Source organism: Solanum pennellii, chromosome 4 (assembly GCF_001406875.1).
Source record: "Solanum pennellii chromosome 4, SPENNV200".
Classification (NCBI taxonomy): Eukaryota; Viridiplantae; Streptophyta; class Magnoliopsida; order Solanales; family Solanaceae; genus Solanum; species Solanum pennellii.
The window spans coordinates 60,116,968-60,135,731 of record NC_028640.1 but is presented as its reverse complement, the minus strand read 5'-3'; the positions used below and the strand labels follow the sequence as shown (position 1 = coordinate 60,135,731).

The 18,764-nt window shown below is 33.5% G+C and overlaps 1 long non-coding RNA gene and 1 pseudogene across 1 annotated transcript in view; both read left to right on the top strand.

Moving 5' to 3' along the window:
* Positions 1-2,554, top strand: part of LOC107016852 — a 12,114-nt gene extending 9,560 nt beyond the window's left edge. The window contains exon 3 of the long non-coding RNA XR_003577733.1: positions 2,429-2,554. This is a non-coding gene — a long non-coding RNA (uncharacterized LOC107016852). The remainder of the gene's footprint in view (positions 1-2,428) is intronic.
* Positions 2,555-9,290: 6,736 nt separating this feature from the next.
* LOC107016850 lies at positions 9,291-17,381 on the top strand (annotated as a pseudogene).
* The last annotated feature ends 1,383 nt before the right edge of the window (positions 17,382-18,764 follow it).

The following is an 18,764-nucleotide window of genomic DNA, read 5'->3' as shown; positions in this document are numbered from 1 at the left end:
CCAGATTTCAGGGTGAGCTATTGCTTCTAGCTTGGACTGGATCTTCCTCTTCATGTCTTGATGCCTTGAGATTCCGGCATGGACTAGCTTTTTACTTATTTTAGTTTCTTAGATACTCTTAGATTAGTTATTTGAGGATAGATGTTCTTGTGGTGGATGACTTCCAGGTTTTGGGGAATAATAGTATTGAGTTTTTATAAGTTATTTAACCGATTTTCATTAATGAGTTTTAAGTCTTCCGCATTATATTTGTTATTTATGGTTGAAATGTTGGGGATTGATTGGTTGGTTCGCTCACATAGTAGGATAAGTGTGGGTGCCAGTCGCGGCCCGTTTTGGGTCGTGACACCACTACTTCATGAATTGTCAATACTTCATCACCTAAACTAGTAGTATTGGCAATGACCCCTACTATTTCTGATGCAGAATGCCAGAGAGCAAGGATCAGGGTTCTCTCTAGACGAGCCATCAGTATTAAATTTAAATTTCCCTTGGGGAGGAAGATGTCACTATACTAATGTGCACCTCGTGGGTTTGTAGATTTCCAACTTTTTCATCATAAGTTGTCAGATGTTAGAGATCTTGGGTTCCCATGGGGAACCTCATTCTAGCCAAGAGATTGAGGTTCTGATATATGTCATTAATAACTCTGTTTCTTGATATTGAACATTCTTGGAAGATGATATTTCTTTTCTTCCGTAGATGCCATATATGATGGCTGGGGCAGTAAGATATAGTGGTTTCAGTTAATTAGAAGAATAGTCAGCTTTCCACCATTGTGTTGCAACTTGATTTAGCTGGATAAATGAGCCCTTAAGCTATTGCAGCAAGGTGTGTTTAGATGCTCTTAGCAAAATCTCCTGTTAAGAGAAAATGTAGCATAGTTTCCTGTTGATAGATCTCACAACACCTGCACCATTCTTACTTAACAAATTGTTCCTTAACACATTGCCCAAGGAAAAAGACCTTGTGAGACCACCGATAAAATATGTGAGACACCAAAAGTCCAAACTAATGTGAAAGAGTTGTCAGTACTCATCAAGAATTATACAGCAAAAGACCATGATCTGCTAGCAAGTTTTCTTTGAAGAACTCAAATAAGAATCTTTGTTTACTGCATAACGGAGGTGATAGAGTTCTTGAATATAAATTAGCAGTGAAAGGTTAAGGAATGGAGAGCTATGCACATTCTATCGTTGATACAGAAAGTTACATAAATGGAGGATAGTTCAACATTTTCATTAACTATATATGCAGCTTAGTCAATATTACATGAACTAGTGACGAAAGTAGAAGAAATGAAACTTTATTATGTGTAAGTTTTAAAACATAACCCTCCTAACTAGCAGCCTCAAAATCACCAATTTTTTTATCATCCAACTAAAGATATGTGAATCGAATCATCTGAAGTCAAACTCTATTGCTACAAGTCCAAAAAGACACTAGTGGTACATAATTTAAGGATTATATACATAGATGTTATGAAACCCCATATACTACCCTTACTTGATCTTTCTAATTGTGCAATATAAAGACAAAATAGATATACATTTCTTGCATAACATATCACCCACTGATAATTTTCTCTTTATACGACCCATAAATAGAAAGATAATTTGTAAGGTAGACTGGTATTGCACATTTTACTAAAAACCCATTGTTGTGCCTCTTTCCTGTTGAAGATTAAGAATGATATTATTCATACGTAGATTTATTTAGTGAATTAATTATGATCAAGATGTTGGGTCCTAGTCTTGAACTACATGAAGCAGTTTTATTGCAGCAAATGTTTGGTAGGCTTCTAAATTTTTTACTTGTATGGTAGACTTCATATAGAATTAAGGTTTTGAAAGTTGATATTTGTTTTAATTCCTGAGTTGAATATTTTGAACTCATAGTCATTATTGGGGCTGACTAAAGATCTACAATAAATAAATGGACAAAATAGTGCTAAGGTAGTAAGTGAAGTTTTGTTAATATGAACTCCAACATGATGCATGACTCTTTATAGATCTAGGCAATGCATGCAACATTGTCTTTAATCATTTTATTTTGTTCAATTGTCAGGGATTAGTTAAATTGCACATTAAATGTTCATAGATTCTAATGCTTCACATGTTAAAAGTTGAGTTAATACAGTACTCAAATATCAACATTTTGATAATTCATGTGTAGCAGGTTATGCGAGGATAATAGTATGTCCATTGCTTTCCAAAAATTTTTTAAAAAAGTTCTTTCCAGGTACACAGTCTTGCTCACCCAAGATGACCTTCATATTAGTATGCTTGCATTTTTATTTAGTGTTTATGAAACTGATCATTACAACATATTGAATACATAGATTGTGTTACAGATTCCATCTGTTTACCTCAATATGAACACACTTTAAATTAAATTCCTAATTTTGTCCTCTCTTTTTTTCCCACAGGTATAAGAGGTGAGAATTGAATCAAGACTACTTGAAAGCTAAATGTCGCCACATATTTTGGAAGAAACTCCACGTATTTGTCTTACTTTAAGGAGTGATATTTAGTAATCAAGTATATGACATATTTACTTTTAATAAGGAGCTTGAAATGAGATATTATCTAGTATAATTTTTTAGTTGATCTTTATTGTGTGATCATGGGTGTTTTATTATTCTATTTTCAATGTATGAAATTTAAATTCAAATATAATATGAATATGAAATAATTAAATTTCATCAAATGTTTTTAATTAATTGCAAAAGATTTTAACATTTTGCGATTACTATATATAACTTTTCAAGACATTTTCACCACAAATTAAATTAGTTTGTCATAATCTTAATACATTTGGTGACAATATATTTGTTCTAGTACCCTCCATATTGAATATGAATTAATTTAATATTTTATGATGTCAATAAAAATCATACTTTTAATGACAAGATACTATATTCGACTACAAAATTGTTAATCTTCATTAGAGTGATAAACTTGTCACTAATTTATACATTTAAGGACGAAATACTTTTTTGTATATAAAAGGTAGTCATTAGGGACGAAATATCTTTTGTTCTACTATGAAATATATAAAATTTTAGAGACGATTGGTATCGTCACTAATTGAACTAAATAATTAGTAACCAAATAGTTTTGTCGGTGTTAATAACGTTTTTAGTGACAAAATTACTCTTATCAACTACAAAAAAAAATACACATTTTATGACAGTCAAATTCGTCACAAATGATATGCATTTTGTGATTTTTTTTTTGTAGTTGATGGAATTTCATTAGTGACGAAACACTAAATCGTCTCTAGTGACCCACCTTTAGTGACAACTGACTGATGAAATTTTTTTTCGTCTCACAAATTTTTTTTTGAGAAAATATGCTTTATAAATAACGAAATAATTTGTCCCTTATAATTATATTTGTTGTAATAGATTTCACTATTTCCTTTCAGTTTCGTCTTAAAAACCCATTTGACTCCGATGATTTTGTGCGCTTTTGAATATTTGTTAACTCCCAAGTGTTATTTCCTTCAATAGAATCATGTCATCCATAGCTTTTCTCCATTTCTCCTCTTTGACAGCATTCTCAAAAGTTGTAGGATCACAGTCTGCAAACAAAGCAAAGTGGGGAACAACTTCATTAGCAAGAATTGTTGTTACCCTATAATCCATCATCTATGTGGGCCTCATGCAAGCACAACTAAGAGGCTGATCAGGTGCATTAGTTTCTTCCATAACTTGTGACGAAATATCATAACCTGCTTCAGTAGAAATTTCAGCAAATTTGGGTGTTGCAACTACTTCTTCGACTTCATTATTAATTAGGATTGGAGTAGACTGATGTATATTCCAATACCAAGTATTCTCCTCATCAAAAACATCTCTTCTAGTTACAACCTTCTTTGTCAAGGATTGAATAACTTGTATGCTGAATATGGAGAAAATGGTGTGCTAGCATTTAATGCAAAAAATAAGGTTGCAGCAGTTGTACTTGTGCCTATTCCACCTGGGAGATATGGTGTGTTGACTCAGGTAAATGATGAGCTATCCTATGTAACTGTTTACAACGATTGCGGGGATGTTTTTATGTTAGATATGTACAGAGGAATGTATATGAGTCTTAATCGTAGTGTGTGCGTAAATCTTGGACACAAGAAGTCTCGGCAAACATTGGAGAAAGATCCCTTTGTTGACAATGGTACTTGATTGTGCAACGTATTACCGTGTATAAATAGTGGTGCTTACATTGTGGTGATATACATAACCGAAAGGATATATCTTTATTACCTGAATGGGCAGAAGGTGGAGATCTACTACTATAACTCCAGGACAATTAAATCCTTAGAGAAGATTCATACCGTACACAAACAGCCTAGCTGCGATACATGAGCTGAAGAAGTAGCTATTTTTTTGCTGTCAAGTAGAAATCTCATGTTTAATTCATCTTCTTTTGTTTTTATATGACTTGGATTGCAGTTAAGCTGTTTTTGTAATATACATGTTTTGGATTGCCAAGGTAGTTTGAACGTTTTTTCCTTCACTCATTTTAAATTATTTCTTGCTTTTTTGCTTGTTTTTACTAGTGAGTTCCTTTCTACTGCTACATGAGCTGGAGAAGTAGTTGTTCTGTTGCTGATCATACCGCACATTTCATCGTCAAATTTAAATGGTAGCAGTAGAAAGGAACTCACAAGTAAAAATACGCAATCAAGTAAGAAATAATTAAAAATGAGTGAGGAAAAACGTTTAGACTACATTGGCAATCCAAAACATGTCTATTACAAAAACAACTTAATCTGCAATCCGAGTCATATAAAAACAAAAGAAGATGAACTTAAACATGAGAATTTTACTTGACAGCAACAAAACAACTACTTTTTCAGCTCATATATCGCAACGAGACTGTTTGTGTACGGTATGAATCTTCTCTTAGGATTTAATTGTCCTGGAGTCATAATAGTAGATCTCCACCTTCTGCCTATTCAAGTAATAAAGATATATCCTTTCAGTTGTGTAGATCACCACAATGTCATACCACTGTTTATACACGGTAATACGTTGCACAACATAGTACCATTGTCAACAAAGGGATCTTTCTCCAATGTTTGCCGAGACTTCTTGTGTCCAAGATATATGCACACACTACGATTCAGACTCATGTCCATTGCTCTGTACATATCCAACATAAAAACATCCCCGCAATCGTTGTAAACAGTTACATAGGATAGCTCATCCTTTACCTGAGTCAACACACCATATCTCCCATGTGGAATAGGCACACGTACAACTGTTGTAACCTCATTTTTTGCATCAAATGCTAGCACACCATGTTTTAATAATACCAAGAAAAACACATTTATCACCTCTATTATCAAGCTTCTTTATTTTTTGCTTTTGAAATATGTGCATAAGCAATGGATCCAAAATTTTTGAAGTGGTCTACTATCAATATACATCCTCTCCAAATTTCCTATGGTATTACATCTCGAAGAGCAAAAGTAGAACTTCTGTTCAAGATAAGAATGCTCCTGTTAGGTACATATGTTTATGTATATTTTGAAGACTGACAATCCGGTGCATTATGGAGCAAGTTGAGCAAACGTGAATTAAGTCGGGAAAGCTTACTGGAAGAGGAAATAGGAGGCTATCTTAAAGTAGGAAAACAACAACCTAATTAGATAAGGAAACAAGCATAAGTTTATAGTTATTATAATTCATTCATAGAAGGAAAAGCTATTTCCTGCTTGGTTAAGGAACTAGTTTGAGGCGGTAAATACAAAGAAGGAAAACTATTTTCTACTTGTTTAAGGAAATAGTTTGAGGTTGCATAGTATATAAGGAAAATCACGTAAGAAGTTTCCTTTAAATGCAAAGTACAAAGAGAAGTCCTAATCCTACAAGGTTTTGTTCCATCGGGAAAGACAATGATGTTCGAGTTGAAGATGCGGCAAAGTAATGTTCTAGTTGAAGAAGGAATTGAAGATGGGACGAAGACAAGTTCCGCACAATGTAGGAATACTACGCATGAGCTTCTAAGTTTAAAGAGAAAAAGGAAGCAGAGCACATGTGGATTTCTAGTTGAAATAGGTTTTGGATTCAAGTCTAAATCTATAAATAGGACGATAGTTTCGCTTGAGAACAATCACGCACTTACATAGAGAGAAGATCAAAACACGATCAAGAGTTTTGAGAGTTACTTGGGAGTGTTGCAAATTTGTGAGGAAAAAGTTGTATGATTGTAATTAAGAGTTTTTATTGCAATCGAGTGTGTGTGTAGGATTCGTCTAACAAGTTTGAGAAACGTGACAGACGATAGAAGATTTAAACCTTTCTTAGCTTGGATTTTGAGTTTATAATTCCTTAGGTTACATAGACTTGTAATGTTTTGTTGAGGTTCGTAGTTGAATAAAGTGGAGTTAAATCCTACAGAGGTGTAGGTCCTGATTGTTACCCTTTATGAGTTTTGGTGGTTTTCCGCGACAAAATATTGTGTCATTATTTTATTTATTTAACATAACGTAACTGTTGTAATCTACAAAGGAACATATTGAAAATACTTGTTCCTTAGGAAAATTTGGGGGTCTGAATTCCAACAGCTCCATTTAAATGTTTTGGCAATAATTCCTCTGAAAATCTTCCCCGAGCCAGCAAGCTACAAACCATGTTTAAAAATGATTCTATTCTTCCACTCTATCACACTATTTTGTTGCGGTGTATATGTTGTTGAGAGCTCTTTTCAAATGTCACGAGTCTCACAAAATTCATCAAATATCTTAGAGCATTATTCTCCTCCGGGATCTATCAGAAGGTTCTTAGTTGCCCTTCCAATCTAATTCTCCAGACGTACTTTGAAGCTTTTAAATACATTAAAAGCCTCCAAATTTTCTTTCAGAATATACACCCCAGCCTAACTGGATTAATCATCAATAAGGGTAATAAAATATTGTTTGCCCCCATTAGAGATTGGTGTTAATGGCCCACAGATATCCAAGTGTGCTTGCCGTAATACCTCCTTGGATCTCCATGACTTACTGTTAGGAAACTGAAACGATGTTGTTTTCTAACAACACATTCTTCACAAACTTGAGATGGAACAACAATTTCATAAAGCCCCATCACCATACTCTTCCTTTGAAGGATCTTCAAGCCACCAAAATTCAAGTGTTCATATAAAAAATGACATGAAAGAATTTTCAATTGCGCCACGTAGCAAGATTGAACATTTTCAATTTTCAAAGGAAAAAATCTGTTTTGATTCATTTTCACAAAATTAATAACTCATCTGGGTGACTAGAAATCTCACACGTATCATTCCTTAACGTGATGGCATACCCTTTTTTGTAACAGCTGATGGGGACAACACTCAACAGGTTTGATATGATTTCCACACACCTATTTTTTGTTTTAGAATTGATATTGTACCTTTTCCCATCACATTCACTATTGATAGATCACCAAAACTATCTATTCACCAATAGTTTTCACTTAAATTAGTAAAAGAAGACTTACTTCCAGTCATATTGTTACTACAGGAGGTATTCACATGTGTACCAAATAACTTGCTACTGAGCTCACTTTAATATGAACCGCCATTAACAAGGTTTGTCCTTCCTTATCCTCAACAAAAGTTGACTTTTCTTCTTTGTCATTAGGCAGCCTAGTACGATATTCAGAATGACAATGACTTAATTTATAGCAAGGATAACATTCTACATTGGATTTTTTTAAATCTCTCCCTATGCCTTTGTCGTAGTCATCATTGGCTCTAAAATTACAGAAGGCAAACACACATAGAGCTATAAAATCTTTCAAAAAAAGTTAGTAGAAACCATACTTATCGAACTACTAGTATATGTTGTTACAAGACATATTCCATAAAACAAGGACTACTCCTACAATGATTGAGGCACTTCATGTACCCGGAGACATCCCTAGAAACATGGTGCAACGGTGGAGGCACTTCATACGAAAATATTGAGCTGCTCCAACTATGAAGTAGTCCCGGCGATGACATGTCCATAACCATCAGACCTCCCAATGCCTGATTTCCGACAAAATTGCTCATTTCCTTCAATGTCAACTTAACATTTCTAAAAGAATCGCTAAAATTTCCAATCAATTCATTGCCAAGTGGACATAATCAATAAAAAGCCATATGGAATGGGTTCGATCCTAGAGCTTCCCGAGACAATCTCCCGAGGTTGACTTAAATGTTCAAGATGCATTGTCAACATTCCCCATCAGTTGACTCCCAGGTTGACCGAAGCTATTTGTGTCCATCTAATATAATTTCAAACATAGCTTTGACCCGAAACAGTTAGGAAGGTACTCAGGCGTTTGAAATGCATCATCATCGGTAGGGTTTGGAAAAGTATCATCCAATGATGCATCAAAAAAAAGTTTTAAATTTTCAAAGAAAATTATCGACGTTTTTTTCAAATGTTGCAGTCATGTTTAGGACATAAAAAGTATGTTGTGGTCATGTGTAAGACGTAAAAAGTATGTTGCTTTGACGTTTTCTAAAATTCAACTTTCTGTCTTAATTTCTAGTTAGACTAGTGCTCTTGATTTAACTAGAAAGATTCATTTTAAAAAGATACACAAGTCATTGAACTCTAGATTATGAACTTCTAAGTGCGAAATATAGAGGCATAGAAAAAATAAATAGAACTAAATACACATAATCAACTGATGAAACTACCTTACAATTCTATTTTTTTAAACTTTAAGAATCTTAATTTTTGTTTCTAAGATATGATATCTACAAAATCTAATATATCAATTTGAACAATCTCAAAAGATAAAATATATAAAACAAAAGTAAATGAAAGTTTCCTCTCTATCCCTACTCTGTCTCTCGCTAAATCTGTGATCAATTGCTAAATACTTTTTACGCCGCACACCGCCGCACACAAGACTGCAACATATCAAGAAAATATTGAGGATTTTCCTATGAAATTTTGGAACGTTGATTTCTCAACGGATGTCATCATTTTTGACGCATCATTTAATGATATTTTTCGAAACCCTACCCATAATGATGCATTTCATACACCTAGATACATGCCTTACTATCTCGGATCGGAGTCAGGTTTGGACTCGGGTTAGATGGAACCAAATATCTTTGGCAATCGATAGGGTTTTTTTATGATGCTTTTGGAACTATCAAGTCAACCTCAGGAGATTGTCAAAGGGGAAGCTACCAGATCAAACCTGCTCCATATGGATCCTAATTGATTTTACTCAACTTGCGAGTGAATTAATTAGGAATTTTAGCGATTCTTCTAGAAATTTCAAGTTGACGTCGAGGGAAATGAGCAATTTTGCCCCCAATCAGGAAGCGGTAGTTGATATGGTTAAGGACATGTCATCGCCAGGGCTACTTCGTAGTTGGAGAAGCTCAGGAGTTTTGGATGAAGTGTATGTGTTATTGAGCCAGATTTCTATCCATGTCTCCGGGTACTTGAACATGCCATCAGCGAATTGTGGTTCCGGTCTCTCAAAAGGGTTGAATAATCTGTTGAGTTCTAACAGATTGGTACATTCTTCCCCTAAGTTAGGAAGTAATTCAGCAAAAGGTGGAGTTGTAGAACCGAAATTCAATGCTAATGTAGTTATTTGTTGAAAAGGAAATAACATAGTAATGACTCGAATAATGTAAACAAACAAAAAAATCCACTATATTTTTCTTGAGTGATAACGTTAATAATGATGAGGAAAAAAAGGATGATGGCTAGAAAAACGGGGGAAGTGCTCACTTGTCAAGGCAATGAAAAAAGCATTATGTTAAGGAGTTAGAATACTTCATTCAACATTTGAATGCAAATATATCGTATGAAATAACATAAAATGTAACTCTAAAGGAAACACTTGGAGCAACTGGTGTAGCTCCTCAAGTGCAGCCACCCCCCGAGATGTATCCCCATCCTCCTCCATGGATGTCATGTACACCACCATATATGACGAAGCGACTAGGATAGTGACTAGGGTAGGCAGTTGTGCCCGCGCCAACAAGTAGCAAGAAAGTGGAGAAAAAGAAAAGTGAGATGAAAACAAAGAAGGTTGCTAGTGTTAGCTTCCTTGGTGTGTTGTTCTTCATGCTTCTTTTTGGTGGGTTAGTTCCTTCATTGAAAGTGAGATATGGAGGTATGAGGGAACCATTTATGAGTGGAGATTCTTGTGAGTGGATTTTTTGGTAACATCATGGAAGAGTTTTGACTGTCGACGGGCCTGTGAATGGGACTGGTTATTCTGGGAAATACGGTGGACTTGATCATCACTTACATTGTGGCTGGGGAGATTTTGTGAAATCAATAAAAAACTACCAATAAAGCTGCAAATAAGTTTGTTTACATGGGAAATGGCAGTGATCCTATTTTTGCCTCTTTGTACATACCGAGTAATGATAAACTTGTCTATATTCACTAAAACTCGATAATTCAGTCTGTATTTGCAAGTGAAAAAGCCATGACATCTCATGGAAGTGCTGATAAGAAAAATGATGAGGTAGACCTCACAGTTCCTGGAGATTTAGCCATCCTTGCCTTTATCGAAGTCCTGCAGCGGGACAAAAGACTCTTGGATCCGAACATAGAAGAAAAAGGGAAATTACAATCCTATTTTGTTATACAAAGACAAATCTAAATACGAAAAACAAAAAAGAAAATAAGAGAACTTACCTGGGCAAATAAAGTTTGTAATGTCGGTGATTTAAGCGTAGAACGGTTGTGGATAAGAATTTGGAACACACTACAACAAGCAAATCTACTCATCAAATTTGAAAACAGAGACATTTCAAATATCAACCCTAACCACAAAACAGCAAAAATAAAATAATTATTACAAAAGGGGAGAATCTTTATATAATCTCATATATAGAAACACAATAGAAGGAGAAAGCTTACCAATCAGATCTACTAACAAATAGAGATTAGAGAGATGTCTGACTTCATATAGGAACATTTGATTTTGTGCTTCTTTTGAGTCAAAAATTAAGGAATTAAATATCTGACTTGATATAGGAACAATTTTTGTTTTCTTTTTAAAATCCAATTATACACAATTTGAAAAGACGTAAATTTTACCAACAACATTTTTTAAAATAATATTAGGGAAAATGGTCAAATATTACCCTTCTTCTATTGGAAATGTTTTAAATAGACACTTCGTTATACTTTAAGTCCAAATATACCCTTCTGATTATACTTTGACACAAATTTACCCTCAATTTTAACGATAAACACGTGACAAGCTCATAATCAAATAACGCATCTCGAATTCAAATATTCAATTTTTTAAGAAACTCATTTCCTCCGTTTTGAATTCTTTTCTATGCATCTTCTTCTTAAAAGAAGTTAATAATTTATCGTATTCAAAAATTAATATGATTTTTCTTTCTTTTTAATTGAGGTTTTTATAAATAAAAAATTATCATGCTTAACCTCTTCGAAAAAGTGTCAATATTGATCAAAGAAAATACACTATTGAGATATGCTCTAAGAATTTTCAGCATTCAAAAATTGATGACTCCCTACGTTCATTAATTTTCTTGTACTTTTATAATAGTACGAAGATGTGGTGTACAATGATTAATTTTATAGAAAGGGAAAATGACAACTACCCCCTAGACTATGACCGAAATAACAGAGACATACCTTATGTTCAGATTATGTCATTGCTCAGTTATGCTTTGTCCGACCTATATTTTTGTATAAATATTATTTGTATCTTGTATGCCCAGTACATTCCAAGTACTAACACATACTTTACGCTACATTCTTTCATAATATAGGTTCAAATATTCAGCATCTAGATCACACATAAATTTGTATCGAGTAGCTTCAATGATGAGTCCTCATACTTTGAGGACAATAGACATATTTTATTCATAATCAGTCTTTTAGTTCAGTCTTAAGTTTTGCTAGGGTTAGCTGGGGAATGTCCCATTAACTCTAGATCGGTAGAGTCTAATTAGACATAGTATTAGATTAAGCTTTAGCTTTGAGTGAATGTGCAGTATCTCTGAACCCTTAACAAGTTAAATACATTCATATCAATTTTGGGTATTCTCCACCTTCACTTATCACTTGATTTAGCTTCCGCATTAGTTCATGTTTTTCTTAGAGATTCTCAGTATGCTTATGATATGCAAGCCTCACGGTTAGCTTGGGGTCACTCGTGATCCTAGGTCCCGTGTTACATCAACGGAGTAGCCTCCGGACATGAAAATTCACAAAACTATGTTAATTGACTATAAAGTAACACAATCAAAATCTTGTTTTCAAAGTAATAATCTTTTAGCAATCTTTATTTAAATTACTTGTATTTAAAAAGAAACATATTGCTAAACTATTCAATTATTATCAAACTTATCAGGTATTAATAAAAGTTTTATCAACTAAGCATCACTTAAAAGAATAATAACACATAAAAAAATTCCATAACAAAATAATACAAAATTACATAAAAATATGGGTTCATACCAAATTTATTTTGAACAACCATACCTTAACTCCAAAATGGAAAGAAAAACTTAAAATCATAAGCGCTCTACATAACAAAGTTCTAAAGGAAGATAAAATGGTCAAAAGTCCCCTCAATCTATAGCCAACATTCCAACCACACGCATGTATGCAAGGTAGCATATGCCAAATCTCTCCACCCTTATAATCCCAAAATAGATGAGCCATTACCACCTCTCCTCTGGATTCATTATTGTAAATTTCTTAACAACTCTCATGTAAGAATTTTGAAAAAAAAAATCAAATCTACCATCTCCAATCACCAAAAAATAATTTCAACCAAATTAGACTCATATTGGTCTTGGTGGTGGTATGAATATTCTCTTTTTCGAGCTTTTTAATTTGAAAGAAATGGTTGAGAGTTCCTTGAGTAAGTGGAGGAGCTAATGGTGAAGTCGGATAAATTACAAAGGCATAGGTGGAGATGGTGGCGGCAGCGAAATTTTCAGACTATGTCGCCGGCGACGACATATCCCTCCGGAGAGACAAAGAGAGCCCCCAATTTAAACCCCAATACTTTCTCCAAATCAAAGTACTCACCAAATAGTTAGTGCTAAAATATGAATGAAGAACAAAGGTTTAAGAAGAAAAAGTACAAAAACGTCTCCTTAAAAAAAAAGATCTACAGGTGAGATAAACCTGTCATCAGAATAGTGGTACCTCATATTCCACTAAACATCAAACTCACTTAACGGCAATAAATTATACAAAAAAAATTATATACAAGAAGTAGAAGAGTAGAAGATTAGGAAAAATTGTGGTTGGAAAATAAGAGGAAGTCCGTCTATTTATAGTCAACAAAGAGTAGTATGAACAAATACTTTTTGTGTCTTATTTGAAAAATCATGACCTTTTCGAGAAATCACAACTTATTCAAAAAGTCATAACTCTTTGGAAAAGTCACTACTTATTGAAAAAGCCACAACTCTTTGAAAATTCACAACTCATTGAAAAATCACAACACTTTGAAAAAAATCACAACTTATCTGAAAAGTGACAACTCAACAAAAAAGTCACAACATAAGTTATGGATATTATAGTAATTTAACATTCAGGTTAGGAGTACATGTTTTTAAGGTAAATATAGATATAGATATATATATTTAGTCTATATAGAACAATTTTCGCAACTTTCAAAATTCTCCATAATTTGGTCATTAATCACTAACTAGAATTGATGATTATTGCCAATTAATTTAATATTTAAAAAATAAAAAACATCATAAACTTAATAAGTAACTGTCATATGTTTTTTAGATATTTTATTATTTATTTAACTATGTGTTATTAATGGTTTTATTGTAGTAAATCAATTTTATAGAGGTATTTTGATATTTGATTTTTAACTTTTTTCACCACTTATATATACTAGTTTTGACGTACGTGCATTGCACGTGAATATCAAGTCAAGTACCACACTATTTTTCCATCATAAAAAAATATAAGATATACTAAATAGGATGTTTTAAGAAGAACAAGAATGAATATTCTTTTAAAAAATGTAGTTTAAAAATTTGAGGAAGCCCCTATTTTTATATGCAACAAAGGTAGCTTATGGAAAAGTACTTATTGTGCGTTATCAAAAGAGATGTCACAGTCCTGTAGAAAACTCACATAAATAAATAAAATACAATATAAAAAACAAAAAGATGTACTACATTTGGTGTTTTAAGTTAGGTAATATAGACATATAAAAAATATAGATATAGATTGGTGTAATCTTAATTTGATATGAAATTTTACAAAATAAAGAAGAATTTTAATTTAAGGAGTATATGTTGAATATATAAAAATGTCTTTTCACTTTATGGTCTTATTTAGGTGCCCCACACCAAAGAAAAAATAACATTTTATATAAAACTAAATAAAAGTAAAAGTACACTAAAAAATCTGAAAGGAAAGAGTACTTACTAAATGTAGTTTGGACTCTTCAAATATGTTTTGATCAAATACTTTTTCTCCAACAGCTTGATACTTCTCAGATTTTGAAAACCAAGTGGTAGTTTTTGCTACAGAAAATCATTGATTTTCTTGTCAAGTAGAAGTTGCTACAAAAGTATATTTTATTGTTATGAAAATGAGTAAGTATGAAATATCAAAATACTCTTCTAATTTGAAGTTGAGTTATTTCATAATCTTTGTCGAATCAATAATCGGTGATCTATCTAATTTACAATCAAAAAAATATTGTAATTGCATGATTGAAAAACTCTCACAGTCTTCCTTATTTTAAGAAGAAGAATAGAAAACCAAAAATATTGTAATTGCATGATTGAACAACTCTTACAATCTTCCTTATTTTAAGGAGAAGAATAGAAAACTTATAAAACTTGTAGTTTAAAAGTGTGAGAAACACCCTCTATTTTAAAGACATGAATGGATATTATGAAGGTTCTTATTGCGTCTTTTGAGAGAAGTCACAATCCTTTAGAAAAATCACAACTTTTTTGAAAATGTCATAACTCATCGAATAAGTCACAACACTATTAAAAAGTTGCAACCTTTCGGAAGAGTAACTGGCCATCAATGTGAAAATGTGTATGCATTTAATATAATATAGCGTAAATAAATATAATATTAAATATATAACATATATACTAAATTTAGTGTTTTATGTTGGGGTATTTTAGTAATTTGATACTCAAGTTACGGAGTTCATGCTTTTAAGGTTGTGTGTGTGTGGGGGTATTTATATATATTATCTGATGATATGATTAATATTACCAACTAAAACAATATTACAAAATTAATTTTGAAACTTCAAGAATCTAAATTTTTATTTCTTAGATATGATATCTACTAAATTTAATAGATCAATCTTAAGATCGTTGAAAAATAAAACTATAAAAGAAATGTAACTGTAAGTTTCCTTTCTATTCCTACCTTGTCTCTCCCTAAATCTCTTATCAATTGCTGAAAAACTCTAGATATGGCCGATCCACCACCGGTGGAAGAAGCGAACTTCATCGGGTGTTCGACGGACTTGCAGCTATACCTCTTGACGGTACTTTTTACGCCCTACACACAACATACCAAGAAAATGTTGAAGGTTTCCTTATGGAATTTCCAAATGTCAATTTCACAACCGATGCCATCATTCTTGATGAATCATTCAATGATAGTTTTCCAAACACTATCAATGATGATGCATTTCAAAACCTAATAGTTTGCCAGACTGTCTCGGGTCGAAGTCGGGTTTCGCCTCAAGTCAAATGAACCCGAATAGCTTTGGTCAACCTAAGATTCAATTGTTGGGGAGTTCTGGTTCATCTAGAAAATTCAATTCGACCTCAGGATTTTGTCTTGGGGGAGCTCCAGTTAACAAGGATGAGGATGAAAAGAGGATAACTAGAAAAATTAGGAACATGGAAAGTGCTCTCTTTTCAAGGAAAAGAGAATAAGTTTAGAATATTAAGTCAACAATTCAACATTTGAATACAAAGTTATCCTATGCGGTGGAAGAAAATGTTACTCTAAAGGCACAAATTGGAGGTACTAGTGTACCTTCTCAAGTGCCACCACCCCCCGAGATTAATCCCTATCCTCCTCCATAGATGTCATATACACCATATTATATGATGAGCCGACAAGGATCTCAAGTGCCACTGGTTCCCATTCCAAAGTTGAAATCATAGGCACTAGCATTCGCGCCGAAAAGTAACAAGAAGGTTGAGAAAAAGAAGAGTGAGGTTGAAACAAAGAAAGTTTCTAGTGATAGCTTCCTTGGTGTGTTGTTCTTCATCCTGTTCTTTGGTGGGTTGGTTCCTTTATTGAAAGGCATATATGGAGGCATAAGGGAACCATTTAGAGTCTTTTTTGAATGGATTTTATGAAAAAAATCTTGGAAGAGTTTTGACTATTGACGGGCATGTGAATTGGACTGGTTATTCTGGGAAATATGGTGGTAAAGATCATAGCTCCCATTGTGGCCGGGGAGGTCAGGGTGAAAGCAATCTGAAAAATACCAATAAGGTTGCATATGAGTTTGCTCATGTGGGCAATGGTGGTGATCCTCTGGAAGCCTCTCTGTATGTCCCAAGGAATGATAAACTTGTTTAGATTGATGGGAACTTGATAATTCAATCAGTATTGGCAAGTGAGAAAGCCATGGTATTTCATGTAAGTGCTTATAAGAAAAAATAGAGAGGCAGGCCTCATAGGTGATTTAGCCCCTGCTATCCCAGTAATCCATTCTCGCCTTTGTCGAAGTCTTGCAATGGGACAAAGCATTCTTGCATCCGAGGGGAGAGAGAATGTAAAGTCAACTACGCATGAGTGGTACCTTGCAGGTTTGCGCGTAAGTGTTGTTAAATCTCGACTGCCTATTAATTCTTATTGTTTTCCATTTTTTTTAGTATAAATGAATTCCTCTAGTGTTTGCTTTGAAATTTAGGAACTTTTAATTGCTTTGAGTCATAATTAATTCATGTTTTGGAATAGCCTTCTGCTCTCCAGTATATTAATTCATTTTTGTGTTCATTCGCGCAGGACCTTTGTTGAGGTCGGGCATGTGTACAAAAGTGTTCGAGTTTGATGCGTCATTTTCTGCTAGAGATATATCTATGGAAGAAAGGTAGAATGGCTCGCGCCTCCACAGATATAGAAGGATCCTCAATGGCCCTCCAGTCTCCCTTTCTAGACCCTCTCACTGCATTTCTGAAGAACAAACTGGAAGAAATGGAAAGCATGAGAACAAGCCACATTTTTCCATGGTAGTATCTGTTCTGGTTGATGGTGATGGTTTCATAGGTCCAAAGTCAGTCTCCCAGATATTTGTTGTTGTGCTTATTGATAGTGTCAAATATGTAACCTATTCTTGCATGCTTCCATTTAAAGGATCTGCTCCTCTAGTGAATGCCCCTGAAGATGGAATATTCATATAGCAGAAGCATGTCGGTCGTCTTCTTTATATGTCATATGTTTCTGCAATAATAATGCATTAAATCTCTTTAAATATTGAAATAAAAAAGCAAACAATTCATTAAGTTATATGTATTATCTTTGTGCATTCGATATTTACTCAAAAATGACAATTGTAGTTGCCAATTCCTTACAATAGCAAATAACCTGAAAATATTTTACTTTCTCTGAAATAATATGACATCTTACTTAGGAAAACCAAAGCTTGGAATTTCGGTGAATTAAGAAAATAAGGGTAGAATGATTATACAACCACACACCTATCATAAAGAGAAAAGAAAGGATAAAAGAAGAGAACACATCCATATAGAGGCACACTCAATAATAACAATACTCATGAAAAAAAATTGAGGTATTTTCTTAATTTGTGATTTCTTTTCTTTAGTTGTGTGTTTGTTGTCAGCTTGATCATGACCACAGTGAGCAACTCCACAACAATATAATAGAAACTTCTCACGTAGCTTATATGTTTGAAGTCCTTAAACTCTGCTTCTCTCCTCTTGGATGGATGCAATGTATGAAGCATATTATTCAATCCTCAATGTATGAAAAATGGTTCACATTGAAAAGAATTATAGGTTAAAGCAGAATCAACCACAACAACATCATGTATAGAGAGCAAATTTTACTAAAGAGTCAGGAATGGAAGACGAAAGCTTGTTAATGGCTTCTCATGAAGCAAACACAGCCAAAAATATCCTCATGGTTCATAGATAGTCGATGTATGAGTCATATTTCACATATTATTGAGTTCATGTTTCACACACTTTGACAAGTCAATCAAAACTAAAGTTAGGATTGGAAATGGTGAAACAATAGATGCACTTGGAAAGGTTTATGTTGCCTTTCCGACTATACAAAGTACAAAGTCTATACATGATGTGTTTATGTTCCTTGTTTAGCATGTAAATTTTTATGTGTTAGTCAAATGATGTCAAAAGGTTGTTCCTTATCATTGGTTTTTGACTATGAAGATACTTTGATTGTTAAAGTAGAAATGGTGGATGAAACTTTTCCTGTAGGACGATAAGTTTGATAGTACAAATTTTGCAAGTACGGGTGAGTCATCGTTGTGCTACAAAATATATGTGCATTTTAAACTATGTTACTGTAATGTCTATGTATGAAAACCCGTTGACTAAGGATTTACTTGAGAACTCACATTAAAATTTGTGAGACATCTCATATGGGTAAGGTACAAAGTAAAGCATTTCCTAAAAGTTCTACATGGAGGACAACTAAAAAACTTGAATTGGTTTACACTGATGTGTGAACCTATGAAGACATCATCTTTGGGAAAAAATAAATATTTGTTCTCTTTATTATCCATCTACAAAGTGATAGAA